The sequence below is a fragment of the Balaenoptera borealis genome (genome assembly GCF_965194805.1).
Source record: "Balaenoptera borealis genome assembly, chromosome: 18".
Lineage (NCBI taxonomy): Eukaryota > Metazoa > Chordata > Mammalia > Artiodactyla > Balaenopteridae > Balaenoptera > Balaenoptera borealis.
The window spans coordinates 16,292,455-16,298,454 of record NC_138877.1 but is presented as its reverse complement, the minus strand read 5'-3'; positions in this window follow the sequence as shown (position 1 = coordinate 16,298,454).

Below are 6,000 nucleotides of genomic sequence, written 5' to 3'. Positions count from 1 at the left end.
TGTGAGAAGCCTCCAGTTTGACCTTGAGAGTTCCCTGTCCAGCGGTAGAGCTGTGAAAAGCAGGGCTAGGAGGGGGCGAAGGGCGCCCAGAGAGGCGGAGGGGACCGGGGCTACTCTCCCTGCGCCCCGGCCTGCGGGAAAGGGGCGCCAGGTCTCAGCTGGCTTGGCCACACGGCACCCCTCTCCTCACCTGTCTGCCCAGAGGGGTGTTTGTAATCTTCCCGCTCTGGAGGCTGTGCTTTCGTCTCCTTCACAGAAAGGCTAGGACGTGTGCTTCTGCCTTGATACTGACCACACTTTTGTTTTGCTCCTAAGCTCTCAGCAAGGGGAGCCCTGGGCCGCGTCCTACGTGGGAGTCCTGCCCTGATCCTTGCTTCTGGGCGCCCGCATTTCCACAAGGGCCCTTTGTGTTAGCTAGGCCCGCCCTCCCTCCTGCAAATGACCTTGAATAGCACTGTCCTGCGCACAGTTCCGGCCGCGGGAGGAGCCGCGACCGCTCCGAGTCCAGGGCCTGGAAGCCATTTTTGACTCAGGCAGGAAAAATAAACAGATGGGCAAGGTGGCCGCCCTTGAAGTCTCGCTGTCATTATTCACCCATCAGCGGTGGTCCGCGGATGGAGCAGTTAGGACTCGGGTTTGCAGTTTGTCAAGTGATTTAACAATAGGGCTTTATTGAGCCACTGCCGTGGGCCCGCGTCTCATAGGCCTGTTTTCCGGAGGGAAAAACTTGAGTGACAACCAAGAAGTTGCACCTGAGCCAGAACCAAACACGGCCCGGGCTGCCATGCCGGTACTTTTTGTGCTGAATCACGGGGCCTTCTTGCGGACCCAGAGCAAAGGAGAACAGCCTCTCGTGGTCAGTGGATTTTTACTGCTTCCTTTTAGGACTTAAAACTCCTACTGGTCCCGGTGGTCGCCCGGCCACTCCTGCCCGTCCTGCAAATGTGGGCCATTGTGCCAGGCGGGCCCCAGGGGAGCGCCCAGGAGGACAGAACAGCAGCCGAGAGGGGCTTTCTGGGTGACAGCAAAACTGCTGTCCTTTTCTCAGCCGCGATTTAGCAGTCGGGAGGCGTGTGCCCCGAAGCAGCGGCTGCAGCAGGAGAGGGGCCCTGACAACCAGCCTTCATTCACCGTCCCGGGGCCGCCGGCTCCCTCATGGGTGTCACATGGGGCCCCGATGAAAAGAGCAGGGGGTGCCCGCCGGGGAGGCCCGGCCAGGCCAGGGGCTTTCTTCCCCGGGCACTGTTTCCCGGGCCTCCCAAGTCCCACGAGTCAGCAAACTGGAGGAGCCTTTTCAAAGCGAGGCCTTCGCCCCCCTTGGCAGGTTCCTCAAAGCCGGCCTCGCTCTCGCTGCGCCCGGGAGAGCCTGGAAAAGGCTCTTTTTGTTCACGCTGCTCAATGGGGACATCCTCGGCGGGACGTGAGCTGGAGGACACTGGAGGCAGGGCCACTTGCGGGGGGACATGAGGGCGCAGGGCCAGGCAGCCGGGGAGGAGGGGCCAGGGAAGCAAGGCAGCTGGAAGCGTGGAGACCGGTCCTGGGAAGAGTAGTGCTTAAGAATCCACACACACGGCCTCGCAGATCCTTTTCGAGGTTGGAGGCAAAGATCGCTTATGCTTTTTTTTGTTTGTTTTTCTTTTTTCAGTTGCACAGCAGTGTTTGGTATACAAACACCTCAGGTCTGAGGTGGTGGGTCCTTAGGAACAGACAGAAAGAGAAGTTGCCTTGGAATTTAGGGACTTCAAGACTTGGCTTCTTTAAAAAAAAAAAAAATTCACTTCCAGACCTCAACTGACAATTTTTCACAGAAAGGTGGGTTTTTCATCCGTTCTGAAATAAAGGCCATCTGAGGCTCGTGTGAGCGAGATTAATACCAGAGTCCAGCTTAGAAATCATGGGTGACGGCCCAGAAAACGTTGTCAAGCACAAATACCATTTCTGCTTATAGCAACACAGAATTCTGGGCCCGTGAAGCAATCCCAGAGGTCCGTTCCACCCTTTGTCTCTGGCAAACCTTTTTAATTGAAATCTTTTAATAGTGAGCATGATGGCTCTCTAATTCAATTATATTAATCTCTTAAGATGTCTTGACTTAGCCTATTTATTTACAAAAGTTGATCATAAAATATCATTGAACCAGCTGAAGGTTTGTATGTTTTCCATAAAACATAAAAAATAAATTTCATTTGGACCTGATGAAAGGTGAATTAACAAATATACCCTAAGTACGGCAAGAATGTTGAAGAAAAAAATGAACGATTTTTCTCTTGAACAATTCTTAGTAAGCCAAAAAAGAAAAAAAAACCATCAACAAACTAAATGAAATAAAACAATAACAAAAGACCTCTCCAGCACTGTAGTTAGTCCAGTTTGTGCAAAGTTGGTACCCGGTTTTATGACCTAACTTTTCCCCATTGTTTCCATGGATTTGGACATTATCTTTCAAACATGCCATTTCCAAGGAAGGTCTGAATTGGTTTGCTTTTGCCACGCATTTACAAAGCGGGCTATCGAACTGGTTCACAAGCAAAACAGAGGCCCTGGAAAGACGATATGCCTTCCTTCCTGACGCAGATATTTCAGGATTGGGGAAGCAGGGTTTCCTGTGTTCTCACAAGGGGTTGAGATAAAGAAACCCAGGGCAGTCTCAGAAAGAACTGAGCCTGGAACGAGCAGGAGGCAGTTGTTTTTGCATGCCTTCTATGGTGAGAGGCAGGCCCCGCCAGACTGCTTGCGGACGGGACGTGACGTGGGATGGAGTTTGTAGCTGGGAGAATTCTCTTGAAGCCTGTGATGTCCGCTCCCTGGGAAGTTCAGCCTTTCTCCTCCTCCTCTCCCACCAACCCCCATGGTGCCAACCTTGGATGATGAGCACAGCGGTGTCTTACGTGTCTGTCACGTTCACACCAGCAGAGCATCAACCATCGTGGTGCCTTCTGGGAATGTTTATTTAGTCTACTTTATGTGTTCCCTTTGTTTCTGTGTTTGACAAAAGGCAAAACAGAGAAGTAGGTAGAATTTGCCTTTCGTGTATTTCCCCATCCTCCATCCAATTTCCCTTTTTGTGTTTTCCCCGCCCCCTTCTTCCTGGCTGTCCTACAGCCTAGGAGCCCCTACTGCCTAAATGAAAGCAATTTGAACATTTAATTCATCCAAAGATACTGGTGTCTGATAACTGAGGCCTCTTCCAGATATTTCTTGCATTTAAAAGAAGTCTGTGAAAGGAAAAAAAAAATCAGCAACTACCAAATGTAAGATAATAAAAATAATAAAGATAATAATATAGCCACATGGAAGGAAAAAATCCAGCAGCAAAATAACAAAAAGTTTATGTTTATTGGGAGGGCAGGAGTATGTGGAAAGGAAATGGGAGGAGTTATAAGATCATTAATTTTCTCATCTTTCTTAGTTGGGAGGTAATGGATATGATTTGATTTCTGAAGCTAATTGAGAAATAGAAATTTAAGCATCTTATTTAAAATGGAAAAGGTAACCACTATATGAACTGAAATTCAGACTACACAGTAAAGAAAACATAGGAAATATAAATGAGGCGCTAAAAGCGAAAAGGATATTCAAGATGATAGTATTATGACAAACAAATGTGTTACGATAATAAATGTAAATGAGATCAACCTGTTTATTAAAAGAAATAAACTAACAGAATGGGTAAAAAAAAAAAGAAAAAAAACCTAAACACAACTATGTACTGTTTTTAAAAATATATATATATGTACCTAAAACAAAGTGACTCAGAATCAGAGATAGAGCTTAAACTCCCAGAAATCTCTCTCTAATGGTGGAATTCCAGGCACTGTGGCATTTGGGAGGGGTAGATATTTTGGACTAAGCTTTCCCAGCCTCTAAAATCAGACCATGTGGTTGCCAGCTCACGAAACCAGCACTGTGTGCATCAGTGTTTGTTCTAGATTGCTGAGCTTCCAAAGGACAGGGGCTGCGCCTGCTTTGTTTAATTCCAGGCGTTTCAAAGAAGGACCATGAGAGGACACACTTTTTGATGTTGAAGGGACATAGAAGTGGCGGTGGGTCACGAGTCCATAGGGTAGCTTGTCTCTGGTCAAGTCTTTCAGGAAGTTATGGTAACTATTTTGGGCTATGAGCGTGCTATTTGATATCTCCAAGCATTTGTATTTAACAGATCAGGGCTTGATTTATCAGGGCTCCCCTACACATCATGATTTCTGAGAAGCAGAGTTAGACAGACCTGGAGTTAGACTCTCAACTCTTTCACCTACCTGCTGTAGGAACTTGGGAACGTTACTTAGACTTTCTGACCCTCATCTGTACAATATATTCGTTCATTCATTCAATAATTATTTGTTGAAAACCTACTCTATGGCAGTCTTTACCCTGGATGTTGTGAATACAAAAGTCTCTGTTTTCATGGAACTTATAGTCTAATGGACTAGGGTAGAAAGTAACAACAGTCAACAAATAAATGCATAATATGTCAGGTGAAATAAGCAATTAAAAAGAAGGCATGTGGGGTGATGGAGCAGAGAGAGTGATGGGGTTGTGAGTGTGTGTGTATGAGTGTGTACCTGCTGTGGTCAGGGAATGCTGCCTGGGGCGGAGCCTTTGACACCTGAAGGAACTCAGAGCTGGGGAAAGCCTCTTCCTTGCAGAGGGGACACGTGAAGACTCTAGTGCAGAAAAGTGGCTGGAGTGGGATGAGCAGGGAGAGCAGAGGGGACGGAGAGCTACCTGGGAGCCACATAGAATATTCTAGGCTGTGGGAAAGACAGCGGATCTATCAGGAGTCTGCTCAGAAACCTCTGCAGGGATTTGAACAGAGGAGTGATACAATCTGATTGATTTAAAAAGGATTAGTCTGGCTTCTGAGTTGAGAATAGACTGAATCATCAGAAGTCAGAAGTGGCAGCAGGGAGCCAAGTTAGGAGAGATGATGGATTCTTAGAGCAGAATTCAGCAGTGGAGATGGTAGGAAGTGGATGATTCTGGGTCTGTTTTAAAAGCAGAGTTAGCAAGATTTCTAGTGCGTTGGACGTGAAAGAAAGAAGTCAAGGATGACTCCAGGTTTTTTTGGTCTGAGCCACTGCAAGAATGGAGCTACTGCATCCCGAGATGCAGAGAGGCAGATGGGGCACCAGGAGTTCTGTTTTAGCCATATGAAAAGCCTGCTCGATATGTAAGTGGAGATGTTAAGTTGGAAGTCGGGAATAAGAGATTGGGACTCAGGGGGTGTAGTTGGGGAGAAGATATATAGAATTAGAAAATAAAGCCTTGGGTTCAGAAGACATCACGTATGGGATGATGTAGCCAGAGAAGACATCCATGCCCTGGGTCTCTCTGGCATTTAGGGGGCCGGATGGATGAGGAGGAACTAGCATAGGAGCAGCCAGTAGGGTGGGATGGAAAACAAGATCGGTGGGATTGGGAAGCCAAGTGCAGAAAGAGTTTGAAGGGGACGTCTTCAGCTTTGCCAGAGGCTGCTGGTGGTCAAACGAGATGCAGCCCGGAACTGGCAATATCATGAGGGTTACATGAGGTACTGTTAGTACAGCGCTTAGCACACAGAGCAAATACTCAACAAGGGCGGCTGTAACCAAGTCTGACTGGTACCTGGCTTTCACGGTTAGAGATGTCTTCCTCTGGGTGAAGGTGCCTGGGAGGCGTATCTCACTTTGATGGAGGGAGGGGGAGAGAAGGAATACGTTGGGTGTGGGTGCTTAGAGAAGTTGCCCAGAAGGGAGAAGGAGCTCAGGAAGGTGGGGGAAGGTCTCTGAAGATAAGTCTTTGTGTTAAAGGCTCCCCAAGACCCGCCGCTGGCATCACAGTCCACACTGAGGATGTATCAGCCGAGTTGCAGTGATTTTCTCATCTTTGCACATCTGCCCAATGTCTGAGTCTGTATCTGGAAGGTTCGGAGCCTGTTGAGATTTGGCAGAGCCTTACGGGCTGTCCTGGGCTTGCACCATGGGCCGCCCCGCCCTCGCTCCATGTCCTGGCTGGGCTGTG